Source organism: Lithobates pipiens, unplaced genomic scaffold (assembly GCF_037356315.1).
Source record: "Lithobates pipiens isolate NorthernLeopardFrog02 unplaced genomic scaffold, aLitPip1_a1.2 Scaffold_16, whole genome shotgun sequence".
Classification (NCBI taxonomy): Eukaryota; Metazoa; Chordata; class Amphibia; order Anura; family Ranidae; genus Lithobates; species Lithobates pipiens.
In genome coordinates, this window is record NW_027507748.1 from 496,656,453 (window position 1) to 496,682,032 (window position 25,580).

Here is a 25,580-nt window from a genome sequence, read left to right on the forward strand (position 1 = left end):
TGAGTGCACGTGCTCAGTGTCATATCCAGAGGTTGCCTTTGGGAAATAGATTTATGAGTGCTGCCGGCACTACTGCAGAAGTTGAAGGGGTGGGGGGGTCAGCCTGTCAGTGCTCAGACCATAAGTCGCACATTGTGCAATTTGGTTCTGCATGGCTGTCATCTCAGAAGGAAACCTCTAGTAAAGATGATGCACAAGAAAACCTGCAAACAGTTTGCTGAAGACAAGCTGACTAAGGACATGGATTACTGAAACCATGCCCTGTGATCTGATGAGACCAAGATAAACTTATTTGGTTCAGATGGTGTCAAGCGTGTGTAGTGGCAACCAGGTGAGGAGTACAAAGACAAGTGTGTCTTGCCTACAGTCAAGCATGGTGGTGAGAGTGTCATGGTTTGGGGCTGCATGAGTGCTGCCGGAACTGGGGAGCTACAGTTCATTGAGGGAACCATGAATGCCAACATGTACTGTGACATACTGTAGCAGAGCATGATCCCCCTCCCTTCAGAGATTGGGCGGCAGGGCAGTATTCCAACATGATAATAACCCCAACACACCTCCAAGATGACCACTGCCTTGCTAAAGAAGCTCAGGGTAAAGGTGATAAATTGGCCAAGCATGTTTCCAGACCTATACACTATTGAGCATCTGTGGGGCATCCTCACATGAAATGTGGAAGAACGCAAGGTCTCTAACATCCACCAGCTCTGTGAGGTCATCATGGAGGAGTGGAAGAGGACTCCAATGGCAACCTGTGAAGCTCTGGTGAACTTGGGGTGTACTCACTTTTGTTGCCAGCGGTTTAGACATTATTGGCTGTGTGTTGAGTTATTTTGAGGGGACAGCAAATTTACACTGTTATACAAGATGTACACTCACTACTTTACATTGTAGCAAAGTGTAATTTTGTGAGATACTGTATATTTATACATTGTATTTTTTTTAAATTATGTTTTGTACCTTTGCTTTGGTTTATTCACATGTATTTGTTATAGATCATACCACTATTCCAACTCCCTGAAGAAGACTTACAACTTTTAAGCTCTTAGCATTGAAGATGTGTTGCATTATATATATATATGGTGGTTTTTGACCTCATGTACAATTTATTTTGTTGCCTTTTGATATGTTGTGACTATTGTCTCTTTTAAGGAATTGTATTAATAAATATTGTGAATTTTAATTCAGCTATTTGTATTCTTGGTGCCAATTAAAAATCCCAGGCCACTAATTTACCTTCTTGATATGATTATATGATTATAAAGGGATGTGGCACCTTGAAACTACTTCAGGTCTAATTAAGACCATCAATTGTACTTAGGTCTTACACAATGAGCTGCATAAATAGAAAAAATATTTTTGTTCTTTCCTTTTTCCTAACAAAAAGGCAAATCTGCCACAAGGTTTGGATTGATTAAGCAAAGTCAACTAGTGCATTCTCTACAAACTTTTCATTCATCTATAACAGGCAAAGGAGTAATGTCTGCTTGGGTAATATAAAAAAAATATGAATTGGGACATACTACAATATAGTATGTTGAATAAAAGACCTTTTGCTTTGGTATCTACATCAATCCTCTGTAAATCTCTGTATATAAGTTCTATTTGGTTTAAGCTGAATATCTTTTTTACTGATGCAGTGCCATAGCAAAAATCATTCCATCAATATATACGCCGGTCACAGCAGAAAACAGCTGTCCTGACTTTAATTCAGGAGATATGATCACTTGAAAGTGTTTCATTTAGTCTTGCCATCCCTGGTCTTAAAATAAATAAATAAATTAATAAAGATAAATAAAAAGAGCCTACCCTTGGATGGTAGCAGTAGATTGGTAGGTTATCAGGGGTGATATGTCCCTCTGAAGCCTCCACAATAACATTTCACCCATCTCACTGCCAACACCCTAATAATCCTCCTCCTAACCACCAGTATGCCAAAACATGTGGCCTTGAGGAAAAGGAGAAGTCCAAGAAAGGGTCCATTTGCAGTACCTGTTGGCAAGTGCACCTGGGTGAATTAAAAGGAGAAATGGTTTTCTCCACTACTCCACTACCTGCTGTGCTTTTTACTGCTAATGAGGTAATAAAAGCCAGAATTAACCATAAAAGTATTTTTGCGCTGAGTGAACCCCTGGATGCTGCACACTGACAGTTGTAATGCACAACCATAAAGCGATACCTATTAATACACAGCGGTAAAGCAATACCTATAGACATACAGGTGTGCTTCCTTCAAATGTCATATAAATAAATAACTGTGAATAGTGACCACAATACACTAATTGTGAATAAACATTAAATAAAAATTATACAAAAATGTGAAGCAAATAAAATACTCAAACCACATTATCCTATATATGTGCAAACAAATGCATGTGACACAACGTATGAAAAAGATGCATGTCAGTGACCACAATACCTTTAATGTAAATGAATATTAAATAAATATGTACAAAAATGTAAAACAATAAAAATACTCAAACCATAATGGACTCCATTCACAAAGCAGTATTGCTCCCCTTAAAAAATGCGGAAAAATACCGATCAGTGTTTTTCAAAAAGTTTTTTGATATTCACAAAAAATGCTACTAAAATACAGCGAGCCTTCAAAAAATAACTCATGCTATATTTTAGTAATTGAATGCTTGGCCTGAATACTAGTCTGCATATTTATTAACATAACATTAACACATAAATAGGCATTGTTAAGGAGTGGGCGTCTGCGCTGTGTCCTTAACAACCATTAAACAACATGGTTGCTAAGGAGCAGGTGTCTGCTGCGTCCTTAACAACCAATGAGTCATCAGCTGTCAGCGGGGTTCCCGCTGACAGCTAAATCTAAAAAAAATAATTGCCGGAAATAAAAAAATGGTGTAAGGTCCCCCCAATGCAAACCAGGCCCTTCGGGTCTGGTATGGATTTTTAGGGGAACCCCACACCATTTTTTTAAAATACTATGAGGTCCCCCCAAAAAATCCATACCCTAAAGCACCTACCATGTTGAGGGAATGTGGCCTGGTATGGTTCAAGAGGGGGGAGCTTGCTTGCGCCCTGACCAGCCAGGCTGCATGCTCGGACAAAGGGTCTGGTGTGGATTTTGGGGGTGACCCCACACTTTTTTTTTATATTTTGGCATGGGGTTCCCTGATCTGGACTTGGAGGGGGACCTCTGATTATTTTATTGCCCATGCTGCAAAACTCTTTCTATTGCTCCATATTCATACCTAAAGTCTTGGAATATATGGGGAATAATTAGGAATACAGGGATGTGATATTCACTCTCTTTTGATATTTTTTTAAACTTTTAAGAGAACACAGTTGGGTATTACAAAAAAGTACAAAATATTGCCAATTTTCTTGAAGTAAATAAACGTTCCTATAGTTTTTAGATTTGTTATGACTCCTACTTTCACCATTCAATTCAGGCTTATTACTGCTGGATAAAAAAAATCACGTGTCATGCTTAAAAATTGTGTTTTCTCTCAGGTTGTAATGAGTAAAATTGGGGTGCTGAAGCTTTATTTAAGCCAAGCAATAATGTAAATCTAAAAGTATCAACACATTCAAAATATGTGATGCCGGAATACAATGTTGTGAAAATGTACTCCATGAGGATATCCTTCATAAAGATATTCTGTGTTTTTTCTCAGTATGTATTATACTAAAAAATCTCTGACTGGACAGTTGCATGCTTTTTTTTTACCTTGAAATATTTGGTACTCAAGTGCAATGTTTTTACATTAATGTCCGTTTAGCGAGTTAGGACCAATCACGTTTTAAAATTTCATGGTTCTCTGATAGATAACCTACATTTGCATATGCATGTTCAAGTAACCAGAAAATACACAACTAGTCAGATAACAAAAATAAATTTATAAATTTATGAATTTCTTCAAGAATGCTAATAAACGTACTCATGACTAATGCTAACTTATTATAATGATTTATATTTAATTTAGCAAAACTGAATTTGGCAAAAAAATAGAAACATTTTCTGCCTATAATTACATAAACATCTGCTCACAACAATCTATCATTTTTTTTTCTTTTAAAATAATAGTACAGCTAAAACTAATATGATCACATGTTCTAAACTTTAAATAATGAGACAGTACAAAATATTTTAAATGTTAAAGTATCAGGAAGCAGTGGAACTGTCTTATATATTAACTTATGCAAAAACAGGTTTTTCATCTAATTACATGTTTAATCTTAATCCTTTTTTTTTTTTGCAGTATTTGAGGCAAAATAGATTTATGGAAATCGAATGTTTAATATTGTGAAATATTTATCAGTCTTGATTGAGATGGCAGCAGCCTGCAGAAGCATATGTTGTAGATTTGAATTTAGACTAAGTCCCATGTAAAAATATCTTTCTGTCTTCTGATGACAGAGGCAAGAGGTCAGAGTAGATGGAGGTCCTAGCTTAGCATAATGGGTTTAACATTTCCATGACATCATCAGGGATTCTGCAAGACAGTTCGAGGATCATCTGAGTGGTCATTCGGTGGGGTGTAAATATTTTATGAGGATATATGGAAGGAAGGGAAGAAGTGGTCAGAAAGGTGAAATTATAGTGCTCACTGTTCTGTGAAGACAGCCATTCTCTTCTCATAGTTAGAATTAAAATTACAGAATCCTATTTTAACACTAGCTACAATTGTAATAGTGGTGTCTATTTATTTATCTTATTAAAAATGAGCATTTTTGTCACTGAGTAGCTAGACACAAATTGGAATGTTAGCAATGGGATTTTTTTGAAATTTTTACATTTACAAATGCAGACCGTAGATTCCTTTTCAGAACACCGAACTTGATTTATTAGGAGTCATTTAGGGCTCACTGTTCATGGCAGCGAATTGAGTTTAGCTTTCACTTTTCATGCTTTAGTCTTATATTATATGAGACATATATAAATAGAAGTGTACCTCTGAAAAAACAAAATTAAATATACAGTATATACATACAGTATTTGGTTTCAACTGTTTTACCTACCTAACAGTTTGTAATTATGTTATATAAATCCTGAATAATAATAATAATGTTCAGTCATTCTAGTTATTTAAATACATTTGCCATTCCGTTCAGCCAGGCGGCTGACATATTTATTTCCTGATTCAGCGATGCGGTTTACTTTACTTTACTTTACCTATTCCCCCAGCCTGCTGTTTGGAAAATGAAGCTGATTTAATAAAGGAGTTGAAAATCTTTACTTAAATTGTGTGAATATGCTTTCACTTAGTTGGATAATTGAACTAAATATTCACACAAGCTTTTCAGTTAAGATTCTCAACTTCTTTAGTATATAGCCTACAGTTATTGACCCCTTGCTGACCAGCGCATGATGATGTACGTCGGCACAGTGGTGCGGCTGGGCAAATGGGCGTACCTGCATGTCCCCTTTAGGTTGCGGCTTAGTGGGCGCACACACGCCTGCTGCGTACTCCGTGAGCGTGCCTGGGGGTCCCGCAGACTCGATGTCCACTGAGGGGCCCACAATCGTGACACGGAGTGGCAGAACGGGGAGATACCTATGTAAACAAGGCATTTCCTTGTTCTGCCTAGCAACATGACATGGATCTACTGCTCCCTGTCATCGAGAGCAGTGATCTCATTCATGTTGTAGTGAGCCCATCCCCCCACAATTAGAATGACTCCCTAGGACACACTTAACCCCTTGGTCGCCCCCTAGTGTTTAACCCCTTCCTGCCATTGTCATTTACACAGTAATCAGTGCAATTTTATAGCACTGATCACTGTATAAAATGTCACTAGTCCCAAAATCGTGTCAAAAGTGTCCGATGTGTCCACTGCAATGTTGCAGTCACAATAAAAATCGCAGATCACTGCCATTACTAATAAAAAAAAAATTAATAAACATGCCATAAATCTATCCCCTATTTTGTAGATGCTATATATAACTTTTGTGCAAACCAATCAATATATGCTTATTGCATTTTTTTTTACCAAAAATATGTAGAAGAATACATATCACTTCCGGTACAGTGAAAACGAGGCTTGGATGTCAACAAGCCTCCTAATAAGCCTCCTAATATCGCTCCTGATACCAAAAAAAGATATTAGGAGGCTTGTTGACATCCAAGCCTCGTTTTCGCTGTACCGGAAGTGACGTTTGGTTACTTCCGGTCCCGAGTGTTTGCGTCCCATTCCCGCTGTGCCGTGGGAGGCGTGGCTTACTTCCGGTTTTGGCCCCATTCGAAGTGATGCAGTATCAACCCTACAGGTCACCGGAAGTGACGTCTGTACGCTTCCGGTTCCGGGTTCACCGGAAATGACGTTGCGTTGTTATATATATCCTTTCATAGCTTGGAATGCAAATCGAATTGCATAATTTGGCATTTTGATACATAATTCCATGCCCCATTCATTTACTATAGGTTGTGTTATCAGCTCACAATATACCATATTGATGGTTATTTTAAACATTCGGTTTAACTACAGGGGTTTAATAGGTGGAACGTAATGGGATAGAGGCGTGGAACGCACGCCGGGCCGCCATTTTTCCTATACCGGAAGTGGAAACCTGTGACACACAGGGGGGGATTCCAATTGAACCTTATTGTATTAAGGTATGTAACCTATATAAGGCAGTGTAACAGTGGTAGTAGTCCACCCCAGATGATGAACCATAGGTCGAAACACGTCGGGAAGACTCTACCACTGCCTATTCTCTCTGACATGTCTGTTAGCAACCATGGGAATGTGAGTTTGATACTTTATTTTTATTAAAAGAAATTCTTTTTTAAAACGTTATTACACCATTTTGGCTATATCCTTCTATTTTATGTCTGAGCTGATGCCGGAGTTGTCTCTCTAAAAGCGGTGACTACATACAGTCCATTATATTGAAAGAACCACTTGTCTTTGGATCCACACAACTATGGAATGCTGAACCAGTGCCTCAGTAGGTGGAACTATAAGCTATTGCTGACCCCTTAGATATAAGTCTATTTGGGTCATTTCCATCTGGTAAGCCTGTGCTTCTTAAGGTGGTGGGAGCTACACTGCGGTGGAATTGCTTATGGTCACATCAGATTGGGATCCTTGTTTTCACCAAAATTTGTTGAGACTCACGTTTACACATTTATTTTTTACAAAATATGGACTTTATTGTTTATATATTCCTTCTTTGAAGTTTTTATCCTCATATTTGGGGTTATGTTTCACAAAAATTTATAGTTACATGAATACACTGTATTGGGTCTTTTATATATTCCCTTTTCAGTATATATGTTGCTTATGTTTCCATATTCATTATTTTTATTTGTTTTCACTTGTTATTATTGATTATCACAGCAGCATATGTTTAGCGCTTACACTTTATATTTGATATCTCTGTGGCTAAAAAATACTAGTTTTAGCGTGTTGGCAGCTTTCCCCTATACCTTTGGTACTGCGCAGTGTTATTGTATGCATAAAGATATAACACAAACATGTCAGAAAAATAAATTAAAAAAATGACTCAACCAGGTGTAGCTAATTACCTTCTCAATGGCAAACAAAGCCATTTGATTCCAACTGTGATCAGCTGTGGTTATTTTGATTAGCTCAGCAAGAAAGAGCTTTCCTGGAGCATTTCAGTCCCTAAGAGTACAACTGACACAAACAATTGACTATGGGTGGCAAGGCACTGTCAAAAGGTCTCCTGGATAAATTAGTGGACAGGCAAAAGTCAGGAGATGGATACACAATTTCAAAGGCTTTATCAATACCTAAAAGCACAGTGAAGTCTATTATTAATAAGTGGAAGGTATTTGGTACAACACAGACCCTCTCTCGATCAGGACATTGCTCCAAACTGAATGAAATAGCCAGGAAAAAAATGGTCAAAAAGCTACCAAGATGCTTACAGCAACTCTGAAGTAGTTGCCGGACATTATGACAAAGAGTGGTCATTGTGTGCATGTGACAACAAGATCACAAATTCTCCACAATTGTGGCTTGTATGGGAGGGTTGCAAGAAAAAAGCCACTCCTCAAGAAAGGCCACACGCAGTTATGGCTGAGTGTTGTCAAAACGCACATTGAAGATTCTGAAGCCACATGGAAAAAGATGCTAAGGTTAGATAAGACTAAAATGTAATTATTGTGCATCAACACCAAACAATATGTTTGGCGGAAATCCAATACAGCTCACAGTCAAATAGAACCATTCCAACAGTAAAGCATGGAGGTGGTAATATCCTGTTATGGGGTCGTATCCCTACAGCAGGGACTGGAGCACTTGTCAGGATAGAAAGAAAATGGATGGGGCAAAATACCATCAAATTCTTGAGGAAAATCTGCTGTCCTCCTGCCAGAAAGTTATCAATGGGAAGAAGGTTTACTTTCCAACAAGTGGCGGCCCATCCATTAGGGGCACAGAGATGCTGCCCTTCTAATCCATGCTCTCGGCCCCTAATCTATGTGCAGGGCACTGGACACATGGATTCCAATGTTTTTTTTGAAGCACGTGATTAGAGCCTGAGGCTCTAATTGACTTCAAAAAAGGGTGGGCTCAGGGCACAGAGCACTGCACCCTGAGCCCACCCAGTTGTGTGACAATATCCAATTAATATTCAATTTTGTCTTCCTGATTCTCCTCCCAGCCAATCATGAAGCTGGTCCTGAGACCTGATTGGCCAGGGAGTTTCAGGGCCTACTTCCTGTTTGGCCGGGAGGAGAATCTCTGACCATTTCCCGTCTCTCACAGGGGTGGTGTCGGCAGTTTGAGTGAGGTTTGTTTGGTATATACAGTTGGATAAAACAAAAACTGTGTCTGTCTTCATTTCAGGATGCAAAGCAACAAAATATGATTATTTTAAAGGGGTGATTCTTTTTTAAAAACACTGTATGTCTCCAGACAAGTCAAAGACCAAGGGTAGTTTGAGATTTGAGAGATCTATTCATCTCTACCCATATATGTCAGTGACCAGAAACCCTTTACTGTATGGCTAGAGATAAATTAAAGGATAAACATGAATTAAAATCCCCCCTTGATTGCATCAATTTCTAAAGCATCTATCTAGGAAAGTTTAGGTTAATGAGTTTGCTCTAATAATGAAGAATGTAAAGGAAGGGTACAGGTGTTTGGGACCGCCTACATGGGCTTGCGGCAGCCCCATTCCTCTCTGCTTGTGTTATATTGGATACTTTCCCATTAAATACGTCCCATGCCACACGTTGCAGATTGTCACTTGCCATATCCCATGCCACACGATGCAGAGTGTCACTTGCCACGTTCCATGCCACACGTTGCAGATTGTCACTTGCCACATCACCTGTCACCAGATGCAGATTGTCACTTGCCACATCCCATGCCCCACGATGCATATTGTCACTTGCCACATCCCATGCCTCATGATGCTGATTGTCACTTGCCACGTCCCATGCCACACGATGCAGATTGTCACTTGCCATGTCCCATGCCACACATTGCAGATTGTCACTTGCCATGTCCCATGCCACATAATGCAGATTGTCACTTGCCGTGTCCCATGCTACATGATGCAGAGTGTCACTTGCCATGTCCCTTGCCACACGATGCAGATTGTCACTTGCCACGTCCCATGCCACACAATGCAGATTGTCACTTGCCACGCAATGCATTTTGTCACTTGCCACGTCCCATGCCCCATGTTGCAGATTGTCACTTGCCATGTCCCATGCCACACGATGCAGATTGTCACTTGCCCCGTCCCATGCCGCACAATGCAGATTGTCACTTGCCACATCCCATGCCACATGATGCAGATTGTCACTTGCCTGCTATAATTGTCTCTTGCTCTGTCCCAGGCAGCAGGTTACCAGTCAAGTAGCAGAGAGATGAAGTAATCTCTCTGCTGCCGCAGCTGCCTGCACACTGCACAATGAGGGCGGAACTGCAGGGATGCAGGGCGGGCCCCGGGCAGTGAGAGATGATGTCCCTGATTGGCCAGCAGCCGCTCACACGCTGTCACTGAGCTGCACAGCTGCTTACCACCCGAGTCACCTGGCCCACCCGCTGAGCCACCCGCTGTCTCTTACCAACGGAGCCGCCTGTGCTCTCAGTCGTGGAGCTGCCCGCCGGCTCTCTCACCCGTGGCGACACCTGCCTACTCACTCACTCGCATTCTCGGAGGGGGCAATTCCCCCTTGCCCCCCCAATCCACCCCTGGCTGGGGAAGGATAGATTTAAGTGTTAAGTAAAATACATTAAGAATTTTAAGTTTTATAGTAAAGGTAACATTTTAGTATAGGTTAAGTGTTAAGGGTTAAAAAGATGTAAACTCTAAAGCAGCCCATACATTCATCATTTCCTATTTTTTTTTTTTGTTCAATCAGCAGATTGGTTAAAAAGGAGATGCAATTCCTTCCCACTGTGCTATTGTGTTCTGACTGTGGAGAGACTTCCCTTCCTTTAGAATACAATAATCAGTGCTGCTAGCTATAGCCAGTGGCACTGATCGATCAGGGAAAAAAAAAGTCGATTGATAAATTGACTTCTGTAAACCAAAGTGCCCATACATGGTTAGAGCCAGCTGAACCAGCCAAATTTCAATCCATTGAAGATTTTGCATGTTCCAGTTTAAGTAACCCTTCCACCCCCCACCCCCCACCCCCCACCACCATGTGTTGTAATAGACCTTTTGTTTATTATATTTAGGACAATATGTGTAAACTTTTAAAATTATTTATTTCATATTTCAAAAGAAATATTGCATTTAAGTATACATATTAGGGATGGAGGCATTCTACTGCTATAATCAGGTTGTGTTAGGTTGCATTAGTACATTAGTATATTGCCAAATAGGGTAGAAGATACCCACTTTCCCAGTGACCTGCCACACCTTAACAAAACAGTCAACTACTCATCCATTTACATTCCCTTTTGTAATGAGCCACCTCTGTTTAAAACTTTTAAATCACCATATATATCTATAGTCCTACATCCTTTATTGTTGGAATAAAGAGGTATTAAACATAGTATATGAGATACAATATAGTGTACTTCCTTCGGCCCTGGATGAGCCCCCTTGCCGGGGGGTGGTGGGTGATAGGGTGGCTTTCTGACCCCGGAGCTGCGATGAATAGCAGTCTCTCCCCTTCCTCCACTATCCCCCCTAAACAGGTTGGATGCAGGGTCTTGCCTCCTATGCATCAGCATCATGATTGAATGCTCGGCTCAGTGCGTCAGCCCATGTATATGACATTTAATTTGCTAAAGCAATGTGTAGCGTGAATGAGGCCTAAAGCAGACCTTGCATGAAAACTCTTATTCTTTAGACCAACACAGAGTTACATTTTGGTTTTAGGATGAATCGTCTTGATTATCCCAGGATCTTTTCAGTAGGCTCATGATATCAACCTTGTCTAGGCACCACTGGTGGAACCTAGGGTGTAAGGTAGGTATATTTTTCTCTTTTTTTCTAAAGCTTGATCAACAACTGTTAATAAGCAAACATAATTTTCTTTAAAAGTCGGACAAGTTTAAAGGGAATACAGTGGGAGAGATTTACTAAAACTTGAGCACTGGTGCAGCTGTGTGAGGTAGCCAATTACCTTCTAGCTTCAGCTTGTTCACTTAAGATTTGACAATAAATCCTGGACGTTAACTGGTTTCTATACAGAGCTGCAAAAGATTTTGCATGTTCCAGTTTTAGTAACCCCCCCACCCCCCACCACCATGTGTTGTAATAGACCTTTTGTTTATTATATTTAGGACAATATGTGTAAACTTTAAAAATTATTTATTTCATATTTCAAAAGAAATATTGCATTTAAGTATACATATTAGGGATAGAGGCATTCTACTGCTATAATCAGGTTGTGTTAGGTTGCATTAGTACATTAGTATATTGCCAAATAGGGTAGAAGATACCCACTTTCCCAGTGACCTGCCACACCTTAACAAAACAGTCAACTACTCATCCATTTACATTCCCTTTTGTAATGAGCCACCTCTGTTTAAAACTTTTAAATCACCATATATATCTATAGTCATACATCCTTTATTGTTGAAATAAAGAGGTATTAGACATAGTATATGAGATACAATATAGTGTACTTCCTTCGGCCCTGGATGAGCCCCCTTGCCGGGGGGTGGTGGGTGATAGGGTGGCTTTCTGACCCCGGAGCTGCGATGAATAGCAGTCTCTCCCCTTCCTCCACTATCCCCCCTAAACAGGTTGGATGCAGGGTCTTGCCTCCTATGCATCAGCATCACGATTGAATGCTCGGCTCAGTGCGTCAGCCCATGTATATGACATTTAATTTGCTAAAGCAATGTGTAGCAAAAACTAACTGACATTTTTCCTAAACAAAGTACCTTTTTTCATCCATTTTTACATCTCAGTGCTGATGATTTTCTGCAGCCACATTGCAGCAACATTCTGTCTTCATCCATGCACTCCAGAAATTGCTACATGTCATGTTCAGTGCAGGTTTCCTGATGGAGGCAAAAGTGGACCATGCCTGCAAAATGAGTTTAAAAATAGCCGATTACACTATTCATCAGAAGACCCCCCATTAAATCGTAGCTTGTAGTGCAGGGCTAAGGTGTAAAGTTAATTCTTAATGTGGAACTAAAATCAAATATTGATGTTTTGAAATGTATGCTCCTGAGATACAAACTCTAGTTAAATACTTACCTGCTGGCTGCTGTGGACTCACCCTGGGTGCCCCTGCTTGTTGTCTTCACTTTCTCCTAAAATTCTTTCCTGTAATTCTTTTTGAGGCAAAAATACTGATTGGCTGCTTCTGCCTGCCTGTGCAGCCAATCAATTCTCTTCCAGAAGTGGATATGAAAATAACGGTTGATGGCACCTTGAGTGAGTTCATATTAATTGACTGATAATTGTTTAGCACTTTTACTCCAGCATTTAAAACAGAAGTGGAAGAACTGAAGTTTATATTTGACTTTTAGGCCCACTATAAATTCTTTTAAAGCTGAACTCCAGCCTTACCTTCATTCTTGTACAGCTGTACAGGCTCTTCATTTAAACTGACATTGCTTTCTCTGATTTCACTGCATGTTTGTTGTTAAGGTTGTTATTTAAGGCTTTTAAGGGCTTGGAATGGCTGATGAATGTAACTTTCGTTTATGACAACATGCATTAAAAAAGTGTAGAAATGGGACCTTAAAAATTTAGGAAGATAGTACACTGTAGGAGTTTTGGGTATTTTTATGTATTTTACTGTAACTTAATGTTTCTTAACATGTAACAGTACCATACACCAACAAATACATAATAAAGAATAAAGAAAAAAGGTAAAACAAATAATACATTTTATGTGGTTTCTTCTGGAGTGCATATTTACGCACCTGTGTGAATGTCTCCTTTGAAAACAATGCATCTGCGTTCAGATCTGTAAATAAAAAAGGGTTGTAAATGCATTTTTTTACAGCTGTGTGAATGAGGCCTAAAGCAGACCTTGCATGAAAATTCTTATTCTTTAGACCAACACAGAGTTACATTTTGGTTTTAGGATGAATCGTCTTGATTATTCCAGGATTTTTTCAGTAGGCTCATGATATCAACCTTGTCTAGGCACCACTGGTGGAACCTAGGGTGTAAGGTAGGTATATTTTTCTCTTTTTTTCTAAAGCTTGATCAACAACTGTTAATCCAGCAAACATAATTTTCTTTAAAAGTCGGACAAGTTTAAAGGGAATACAGTGGGGGAGATTTACTAAAACTTGAGCACTGGTGCAGCTGTGTGAGGTAGTCAATTACCTTCTAGCTTCAGCTTGTTCAGTTAAGATTTGACAATAAAGCCTGGACGTTAACTGGTTTCTATACAGAGCTGCAAAAGATTTTGCATGTTCCAGTTTTAGTAACCCCCCCACCCCCCACCACCATGTGTTGTAATAGACCTTTTGTTTATTATATTTAGGACAATATGTGTAAACTTTTAAAATTATTTATTTCATATTTCAAAAGAAATATTGCATTTAAGTATACATATTAGGGATGGAGGCATTCTACTGCTATAATCAGGTTGTGTTAGGTTGCATTAGTACATTAGTATATTGCCAAATAGGGTAGAAGATACCCACTTTCCCAGTGACCTGCCACACCTTAACAAAACAGTCAACTACTCATCCATTTACATTCCCTTTTGTAATGAGCCACCTCTGTTTAAAACTTTTAAATCACTATATATATCTATAGTCATACATCCTTTATTGTTGGAATAAAGAGGTATTAGACATAGTATATGAGATACAATATAGTGTACTTCCTTCGGCCCTGGATGAGCCCCCTTGCCGGGGGGTGGTGGGTGATAGGGTGGCTTTCTGACCCCGGAGCTGCGATGAATAGCAGTCTCTCCCCTTCCTCCACTATCCCCCCTAAACAGGTTGGATGCAGGGTCTTGCCTCCTATGCATCAGTATCACGATTGAATGCTCGGCTCAGTGCGTCAATACGCATGAAGCAAATTCCCTTTTTCCATCTAGGAGCTCACGATGTTGGTAGGGACCCACCCCTTTCTGGGGATATAAGCTGCACAGGCTGGCCAGCTGACCATTTGACATGGGCCGTTCACACAAGCAGAATTCCAGGCATCCCTATGGCCACAGAATCATACACAAGGTAATTGAGTTTCACTCATACCCACTACAACACGTTTTGGGTTCATTTTCATTTTTCATCTGTTGCAGATATATGTATACATAATATCCCTGGCTGTAGTTCCCTTAGCTAACATACTTCATATCACTATAGCAATCATCACCATTCATCACCTCACTCACTCACAGGCATAGGTTCATCCCATTAATTAATACATTCATTTCACATGGTTGCATCTTCATATCCTTGCCGAGCAGTGTGGACTGTTAAGCATACATTAGATTACATGTCTGTGACATGGTCGCCTAGTCTTTACCTGGCTGCAGTCTCTGGTCTGGATGGTATTCCTCACTTCAGCCCCGGGGGAGATCATCATCCCTGTCCCCTGTCTTCCCTAGGACATAGGTTGGGCGTCACCATCGGGCCGTATTGTAAGTTACATACCTTTATTTTGAGAGATTGTTCTCAGTTGGCTTTCGGCTGCCTTCAGCCGTTCTCGTTGGCTTTCAGGATGCCTTCAGCCGTTCTTGTTGGCTTTCAGCTGCCTTTGGCCGCCTTCAGCCATTCTTGTCAGCTTTCGGCCGCCTTCAGCCATTCTTGTCAGCTTTTGCCCGCTCTCGGTACACATTGAACTGATGCCCAGACAAGTTTGGTTCACCATGAGCAATTTTTTATGTTCATTGAAATTTTATGAATGGATGAGTGTTTTTATGTAACTGTACTGCTAATCATGCTGTATTTTATTTTGTATAATAACTATATATTTATACAAGTGTATCATAGTACATTGTGTCCTGTATCACAGATTGACACTCTTTACAATGTGATTTGTAATTAATAAATAGTTTTATGAATGATATGAATAAGGTATCCATTCAGTAAAATACCTCACACAAAGTCCCATTCCTTTCTCTTTTTCTGCATTGCATTTAAGTAGTTTATTATCGTATGAAAACATGTAAAATACAGCTGCTTATTTATTTGAACTAACTTTGTGCAAAAAATAAGAATATAACCTATAATCGTAATAACAAGATCAGTTTTTTTTATTTTTACTATATTGCATATGGATAGACGCAATAGCTAAAAAAAAGTTAACAAAATATTATGTTAGTCTTGTATTTTACTGCCAAGATTGTTGTGTACAACTAAAAGCACATATTTATCTTAATGCCTTACATGCCAAAAAACTGAGCCATGGAAGGACATGGGAAATGCACATAGGCAAAATTCAAAACATTCAAAAAAATAATTAGAACACGGAGCAGAGGAATACAATGACCTTCCTCTCTCTCAATCAGATCCTGCCAGCTTCGTATTTGAGTCTGAAAAATTGCACTAATGAAGCTATTTGAAAGCTCTTGTGGACAACTGCTTCCTTTTTGAAGATTAAATGAATGATGTTGATGTGATTAATCTTAGTACAGGGAGTGATGCAGCAGCCAGAAAATACCTTGGTGATTTTCATAATTAAACTAAATCAACATTTCAAAGAAATGCCAGTGTTATCACTTGTATATTAGGATTACATTCATTAGACAGAAGAAACAAATAATTTAGGCAAACAAGGTTTTGCTCTCAGTGTACAGAGACTTGGGTCATGCCTTGCAGTGTACTTTAAATCACCATTATCTTTTCTGCTTTCATTTGGCGGTTACTTGCATTTTCTTATGGTAATAATCTACTTGGGAAATATAGGAAAGAAGAGTAAATGTTCTAGCAAGGAATATTTGCAAACTATTATTATCAATTATTGATAAAGTTTAAATCTTTCACACTGCTGTTTATAGTAGTGGATCCCATTACAAATTAAAAACAATGGCATGAAACCAAAGGTAAAAATAGTTGTGTCCAAGCAATCTAACCACCTAAAAGAATAAATACGTATTTGAGGGTGTGATTTCCAAATGGAGTAAAAATTTTAACTAGCTCAACAGTCTTGTTTTTTTTTGTTTAATGCTGGTTCAGCTCAAAGTTACTCTCTAGTTCAAGGGAAAGTATTGTGTTTTTAATGATTTTTATACATATCTGTATCTTGAGATTAGTTTGATGTAAAACTGTTATCAATGGGTGTTAATGTTTAAAAACATAAATAAATTGTTCCTGACTATAACCTATAAATATATTCCTGCTTATATCACATATATTCTTCAAATTATTAAAATGGTTGCAAAAGTAAAAATACAGAAGAACAATCATCTTAGAATATTAAAGTCAAATCAAATTTCTTTAGGGTAACTCAAAATTAACTGCAAAATACATGATGCTTTCCGTATAGTAAAACTTTTTTGTTTTTTTTAGGTTATCAAAAGAGTAGGGACAGGCTAAACTTGTTAAGTGTTTATTGCTATCTGTGCCCTCACTGAGGAGATTCATCTTTGCTATTTGTACTGGTAACAATTGTTGCCAAGACAGAAAGTGATATTGTAACCAGAAAGGAGGTAAGGATAAATATTGCTGTGGGGATAACCTATTCCAGTAACAACTGTCTAAGCCCTTGTACACACGGTCGGACATTCCAATGGAAAATGTCCGATCGGACCGTGTTGTTGGGTAATCCAACCGTGTGTGGGCTCCATCGGACTGTTTCCGTCGGAATATCCGACTGATAAAATTTTAGAGCTGGGCTATAAAATTTTCCGACAATATGATCCAATCAGACTTAGTCCCATCATTTGTAGAGAATTCCGATCAGACAAAGTGCCACATATGCTCAAATCAAATTACGGGACCAAAGCTATTGGCTACTAGCCTGAACATAGTACCGTCGTAACAAAATAACGTCATTACGTTACGAACGATCGGATTTTCCGACAACTTTGTCTGACCGTGTGTATGCAACACCAGTTTCAGACAAAATCCGTCGGAGAAAATCCAATGGATTTTTTTTTCGGAATGTCCGACCGTGTGTACAAGGGCTAAGAGGAGAATGACCCTCACTTTGTAGAGATTTGTTCTTATTTCTGTTGTGTCTCCAGAATGGGAAATGCATTAATTGACATCTTCCTTCTTGTCCACTATAGTTCCATGCTTCCACTGCTTCCATGATTAAAGGAGGTGGGCAGCAGGGGTGGGTATAGTCCTTATTCTTGATGAGAGCCAGTCACAGGTCCTTTGGCTGTACTGAGAGATTACGGTGATGAGGGTAGAAAGTGATCAGAGGATGAAGATTTCAACTAATGCAGGAGCCAGCAGCACAAGCGATACATCAGATTAACAGTAAGTCATGTCCCTTGTGCTGATTTTTTTCTACTAAGTTTAAGCTTTGAGAACTGGTTAGCTGCAATATATCAAGATTTTATTCTTGGGTTTATATATGCTTATACACCCTTACACGCTCTCTTCTGCCTCTTCCATTCATAAAGCATAATGTTAGTAGTAAGACATTTCTCAAATCTACCAGTCAGATTCAAACATGCCTTGAAAGACTGAATGTGATTGGTAATGCAGGAAACAGAAAAAGATGAGAAAGATGCAACAGTGCAGTATTCAGGAATAAGGAGGAGAAAGAGTAAAGGTAGTAGAGATGCAGAGTTTACAAGTGTGTGTGGTGTATTTGATTTAAAAGTGTTTTATGTGGACATAACATAACAAATTATACTTCACATAAATCAGTAGGGCTCTTGTCACCATTGCCAAATTACATCCTTATTAAGAAAAAAAACCTTGTTGAATTGAAAAAGTTCTCCAACTCCCAACTTAGCCAACTTCACAAGCAATTAAAACAGTATTGAAATAAGAGGATCAAAAAAAGCTGCACCATGTACATAGTATATAATTGAAAGCTAAAAATAAAAACAAGATTTCATTGTATTAACACACGGGATAATGATCTGCAGATTTAAAGGCAGTTAGCCCAGCTTAAGACCAGGGTATATGGAAGACAGTGGCACACCAATGGTGGTATGCAGTGTTTGATTATAATAGGGTCAGAATGGACATTTTGTCCAGGGCCTTAGACTTTGAGACAGGGCTGGGGTGGGGGATGTGGGGATGCTAATAACATTTCTGCCCTTCAGTAAAGTATATAGTAAGTCCATTTTGGCTTTGCAAGTCTTTAGACTTCTTTGTCCGAAGGCTGTCAGCAATAGCACCCTTCTTATTTCTTTTCAATGAAGGTTTGCTTTAAGATAATCAAATGATCATAGACAATGCATATGCACATTCTCTGTCCCTGACAGCATCATTTCCATATTATCTGCAATTGCTGCATATGTAATTTGCAAAGTATATACTGCTACATTGGAACCACCTGAAGGTGAGTAATGGAATGAAAGCCACTATTTTCATTTCATTTTTATTAACATGGTGGAATCCTTTTTTTATATACCTAGAGTTTAAACACTGCTCCAGATTAAATTTTTTCATGCTTCTTGATTGTATGTCAGAATCAATAGACAGATTTATAATATATCCACCACTGAGCATGCTGTTTCACAACAAAGTTATAGTACTTGTGTGCCTCAGTTGGGTTGAGATATTTACTATCAACTGATCATAGGTAGATTGTGCTTTTATCATGGTGATTTGCGACTTTAGACTTTCTTTAAAGCCCCACTATCAGTTTTTCTGCTGAGTTTTTCCTTCAGATTTACCAAAATCATATAATATGAGGTCAAACCTTAGGAGTTTCAATGTGTGTGCAATCAGACAGGCCCTTGCACTACATAGTTTTGGTAAACCTGAAGGAAAAACTCAGCAGAAAAACTGATAATGTGTATGAGGCTTAAGACTGCTTTCACAATGAAAGCGTCTGCCCTTAGCACTAAAGCGACCATTTTAGCGGTGCTTTAGCGCTGTTTTGCGGCACTTTCCATTCTAACCCATCCCAAAGATGCCATTTGCAGAAGTTTTCGGAACGTCCCGCAAGCGCACTGCCCGAGTGTGAAAAGTGACACTCGAATGAATGGGAGGCGGTTTTCAGGCGCTTAGCAGAGGCTATTTCCAGTGCTAAAGTGCCTGAAAACCACCCCAGTGTGAAAGGTATCTTAGTTTACAGATTATTTTGATGGTGTATGGTTTCCAATTCTGCTTAATACAACAGACAACTTTTTTAAAATTGTTTTTACAAGCTATTTGTATTTTAGCAAGGGGGGGTTGATTTACTAAAACTGGAGTATAAAAGCTGGTGCAGCTCTGCATAGAAACCAATCAACTTCCAGGTTTTTTTGTCAAAGTTTAATTGAATAGGTTGAAGTTAGAAGCTGATTGGCTATCATGCACAGCTTCACCAGATGTGTAATTTTTGCAGTTTTAGTAAATCAACCCCAGGTTTAGGGCTCATACACACTATAAGAAAATCGGGCAAACATTTTCGTCCGAGGAACTTTCGTATGATTTTTGAAACTTTCAACAGCCGATTCTGACTTTTCGTACAAAAATTCACAAAGGGATAAACTCAATTTTTTTTCGTACAGGAACAGAACGAGCGTTTTTCATTTAATGTGTACCATTTTTGTATGATTTTCATACAACAAAAATCAAAAAAGAAAGACTGCGCACGATCAAAAACAAGTAAACAAACAGAAAACCTTTGTTGTGTGAGAATGTTTGTACGGATTTTCGTTCATCGGTTCCCATTTGCTGTGAAACAATGAGGAAAATTGCCAGTGTACCCCACACTACAACTTATATTTTACATTGATAGTATTGTTTATAGGCTAATTTCTTATGCATATATATTTAATTACTCATCTGTACACATTATGGACCAAAGCAATTTTTACATTTAAACTATGCTCTTATTAATTTGGCAATACTGTGTGTTCTAAAAAAACAATCTACACAAGTTTTTTTCTAGTTTGACCAGTGTTAGTTTTAAAGAAAAAATGTGCAATTGTATTAATTAAGTTTAATATTGTTACAGTGTGTTTACCACTGAAGCTGACAAACACTATTTGCACTTGTACAGTAGAGATGGGGTACTTTGTTATCAAGTTGCATAGTTACAGAGTTAGTCTGGTTGAAAAAAAAACACAAGTCCATCTAGTTCAACCAAAAATAATAATAATAATAATAATAATAATACAATCCCATATACACAAACCTATACCCACAGTTGATCCAGAGGAAGGCTAAAAATCCCAGCAAAGCCGCAGCAAAGCATGATCCAATTTTCTACTACAGGGGAAAAAATTCCTTCCTGATCCCCAGAGAGGCAGTCAGATTTTCCCTGGATCAACTTTACCTATAAATGTTAGTATCCAGTTATATTCTGTACATTTAGGAAAGAATCCAGACCTTTTTTTTCTGGCCGCTTTGATAGAACCACTTCTGGAGGGAGTCTACCCCATATTTTCACAGCTCTTACCTGTCAAGAAACCTTTCTGTATGTGGAGATAACATATTTTTTCCTCTAGATGTAAAGAGTGCCCCCTTGTCCTCTGTGATGACCTTAAAGTGAATAACTCAACACCAAGTTCACTATATGGAACACTTATGTATTATTACATGTTGATTATATCCTCCTTAATCTCTTCTTCTCAAGAGGGAATAGATTCAGTTGTTCTAGTCTTTCCTCATAGCTGAGCTCCTGCATGCCTCTTATCAGTTTGGTTGCCCTTCTCTGCACCTTCTTAAGTTCCCCGATATCCTTTTTGAGCACCGGTGACCAAAACTGAACTGCATATTCCAGATGAGGGCTTACTAATGGTTTGTACAGGGGCAAAATTATATCTCTCTCTCTCTGGAGTCCATACCTCTCTTAATACATAGTTACATAGGTACATAGTAGGTGTGGTTTAAAAAAGACACAAGTCCATCAAGTCCAGCCTATGTGTGTGATTACATGTCAGTATTACATTGTATATCCCTGTATGTTGTGGTCGTTCAGGTGCTTATCTAATAATTTTTTGAAACTATTGATGCTCCCTGCTGAGACTACCACCTGTGGAAGGGAATTCCTCATCCTTGCTGCTCTTACAGTAAAGAACCCTTTACGTAGTTTAAGGTTAAACCTCTTTTCTTCTAATTTTGAGTGGCCATGTGTCTTGTTAAACTCCCTTTCAGAAAAAAGTTTTATCCCTATTGTGGGGTCACTAGTATGGTATTTGTAAATTGAAATCATATCCCCTTTCAAGCGTCTCTTCTCCAGAGAGAATAAGTTCAGTGCTCGCAACCTTTCCTCATAACTAATATCCTCCCGACCCTTTATTAACTTTGTTGCCCTTCTTTGTACGCACTCCATTTCCAGTACATCCTTCCTGAGGACTGGTGCCCAGAACTGGACAGCATACTCTAGGTGCAGCCAGACCAGAGTCTTGTAGAGCAGGAGAATTATCGTTTTATCTCTGGAGTTGATCCCCTTTTTAATGCATGCCAATATTCTGTTTGCTTTGTAAGCAACAGCTTAGCATTGCATGCCATTGCTGAGCCTATCATCTACTAGGATCTCCAGGTCCTTTTCCATCCTAGATTCCCCCAGAGGTTCTCCCCCCCTTTGTATAGCTTGCATTCATATTTTTGCCACCCAAATGCATTATTTTACATTTTTCTACATTGAACCTCATTTGCCATGTAATTGCCCACCCCATTAATTTGTTAAGATCTTTTTGCAAGGTTTCCCCATCCTGCGGAGAAGTTATTGCCCTGCTTAGCTTACTATCATCCACAAATACAGAGATAGAACTGTTTACCCTATCCTCCAGGTCGTTTATGCACAAATTAAATAGGATTGGTCCCAGCTCAGAACCCTGGGGGACCCCACTACCCACCCCTGACCATTTGAGAGTACTCCTCATTTATCACCAGCCTCTGAACTTGCCCTTGTAGTCAGTTTTCAATCCATGTACTCTCCCTATAGTCCATGCCAACAGACCTAGTCCATGCCAACGCTCCCTAGTGTTAACTCCTTCCCTGCCAGTGACATTAACACAGTAATCATTGCATATTTATAGCACTGATCACTGTATAAACATCAATGGTCCCAAAATAGTGTCAAAAGTTTCCAATGCGTCCGCCACAATGTCAGTCACCATAAAAATTGTGGTGGTTGCAGATCGCCACCATTACTAGTAAAAAAAAATAATAATAAAAATGGCATAAGTCTATTCCCTATTTTGTAGGCGCTATTACTTTTGCTCAAACCAATCAATATATGTTATTGCGATTTTTTTTACCAAAAATATGTAGAAGAATACATATCGGCCTAATATGAGGAAAAAAACATTTTTTTTAACAAAAATAGGGGATATTTATTATAACAAAAATGAAAAAATATTGTGTTTTTCAAAATTGACGCTTTTTTTGTTTATAGCACAAAAAATAAAAACCACAGAGGTGATCAAATACCACCAAAAGAAAGCTCTATTTGTGGGGAAAAAAATTATAAAAATTAAATTTGGGTGTAGCGTTGCATGACCACACAATTGTCATTCAAAATGTTACAGCGCTCAAAGCTGAACATTGGCCTGGGCAGGAAGGGGGTGAAAATGCCCTGTATCGAAGGGGTTAAAGAGCCCCTGTCCCCCTGTGCTCGAGTGAAAAAGGTGAACACATGCATTGGACCCATACGCATAAGTTAAAGGTGATCGTACCACACATGGGAGGTATTATCGCGAACATCAGAGCAAGAGCAATAATTCTAGCACCAGACCTCCCCTGTAACTCTCAACTGGTATCCTGTAAAGGCTTATAAAGTGTCGCTTATGGAGATTTTTAAATACTGTAGTTTGGTGCCATTCCACAAGCGTGCACAATTTTAAAGTGTGACATGTTTGGTATCTATTTACTTAGCGCAACACCGTATTTTACCAAAAAAATGGGTATCATATTGTGTTTGTATGCATTAAAATTCATTAAATCGTATTTTTCCCCCAAAAATTATATTTGAACAACTGTTGCGCAAATATCGTGCAACATAAGAAATTGCAAAGCCCACCAATTTTTCTGTAAGATCTCTGCTAAAATATACGCACAGTGGCTCACTGCTGTCCATTTGGTGTTAACCTTCTGTTTACACTAGACACTTATGATCACCATATGTGTAGTGTATGTTTTTAATTATTTTTCTACTTGACTAGTCCGTTATGATTCATTGTTAATAAAGTATCAATTTTATTATACTTTTGTCCATTTTGCCTGTAAACTCCGAAATAGGGCCTTTTTGGCTCTTCACCCCTTTTTCCCTTCTGCTAATATATATATAAATATATAATGTTTGGAGGTTCTAAGTAATTTTCTAGCAAAAATACAGATTTTAACTTGTAAACAAAAAGTATCAGAAGAAGGTCTGGTTTTAAAATGGATAATGCCAGAAGGTGCTCTTTGGATGCTGGGCCTCTCTATGTGGCTAGGCTGTGAAAATGTCTCACACATGTTATGTCACCATAATCAGTAGAATTTTTTTTTGGGGGATGTAGTTGCAAGTATGCATATGCCATGTGTGAGAAATAGCTTGCTAATATGAATTTTTTGTGTATTTTTTTTTTATTTAATTTCTTAATTTTTCAAATAATTGTGGGGAAAAAATTATAACTTCAAAAAACTCACTATGCATCTTACTAAATACCTTAGGGAGTCTACTTTCCAAAAAAGGGGTTATTTAGGGGGGTATTTGTACTGTCTTGGCATGTAAGGGCCTCAAGAATTGAGATACATCAGGTGTAATCAATTTATAATGACTGATACCATAGCTTGTACAAGCTATAACTTTCACCCAGACCAAATAATATACATTGATTTGGGTTATTTTTACCATAGAAATGTAGCAGTTTAAATTTTGGTCAGAATTTATAAAGAAAAAGTAATTATTTGCACAATTTTATAACAGAAAGTAAGAAAAACACTTTTTTTTCAAAACTTTCTGGCTTTTTTGTTTATAGCACAAAAAAACATAAAACAAAAAAAACAACCCAGTGGTGATTAAATACCACCTAAAGAAAGTTTTATTTATGCATAACTGAATGTTGAGAGCGCTGAAATATGAAAATTGGCCTGGACAGAAAGGGGGTGAAAGTGTCCAGTAATATCACTGTCACAATTCCTGGCACTTGATAAGACCAGTATAATGGTTACGTTATGCAGCTTTTACACAATGTGGTAACATTTGGCCTCTAATGCATAGTACCATGTACATACTGTACACACCAAGAAAATGGATTTTTGATACCGTGAATAGTGGCCATGTCAATAGTTATGTGGTGAATGATGGTTCTTAATCTAGCAACCCTTTTATTATGTGACTTACAAAATACACCACCAAATTTACTTTTAACTTTTTCATTTCATTTGAAAATACTTTATACTGCCATCAGTAAGAGACTTTACCTTAATATCACAGCTGTAAAACTAGAGTTGATTTCTCACCACTGACTGCACTTTCTCCTTCCTTCACTCTAAATTATTTTAAAGGTTCCTCTGTGACTTTTGTTAACCTTGATATTTGCAGTGTGCAAGCTAGGCTCCGCACAATCTATCCGCATTCAGCTGCTTAATAGAAAAAATAAATTCTTTTTTTAGCTTGGTAGATAAACAAGTAGACCTTTACTTCATGGACCAGCATTTTAACAACTCATGTATTGAAGATCATCCTATCTATCTACAGTATCTATCTATCTATCTATCTATCTATCTATCTATCTATCTATCTATCTATCTATCTATCTATCTATCTATCTATCTCTCTCTGTATCATTAACTCTCCTCTTTACAACTATTTGCCCTCCAGGCACAGAAGTAAATTAAGTGTTATAGTAAAGTGTATAGTAAAGGTTGTTCATAACCATAAACACATTGAACAATCATGTCATTGGAAAAATGGAGCCCCTTAAGCCTAATACACACTACTGTCTTTTTTTTTTTTGTTCAACCCAGCAGAGCTGAAGGAATAAAAACCTGACAGCTCAGGAGGAGCTGCTGCACTAATAATCTGATGTTAGTACAGTGATATCCCCTGCTGTGCTATTGTGTTCAGGCAGGGGGCATGGCCTCCCGCCAGAACACTCTGGTCAGTGCTCTCAGTCATTGGCTGAGTGCGCTGATTGGGAGCTGATCGGCAGACCTTTTTCGGTCATGCCCCTTGACAGACG

At 38.5% G+C, this 25,580-nt stretch overlaps 1 long non-coding RNA gene across 2 annotated transcripts in view; it reads left to right on the forward strand.

Moving 5' to 3' along the window:
* Positions 1-25,580, forward strand: part of LOC143983410 (uncharacterized) — a 99,647-nt gene that overhangs the window by 31,910 nt on the left and 42,157 nt on the right. The window contains exon 4 of one of the 2 annotated variants that reach the window (XR_013274607.1): positions 11,294-11,384. The exons of the other annotated variant lie outside the window; for it this stretch is intronic. This is a non-coding gene — a long non-coding RNA (uncharacterized LOC143983410). Of the gene's footprint in view, positions 1-11,293; positions 11,385-25,580 lie in introns of those variants that run through there. 2 annotated transcript variants of the gene reach the window in all.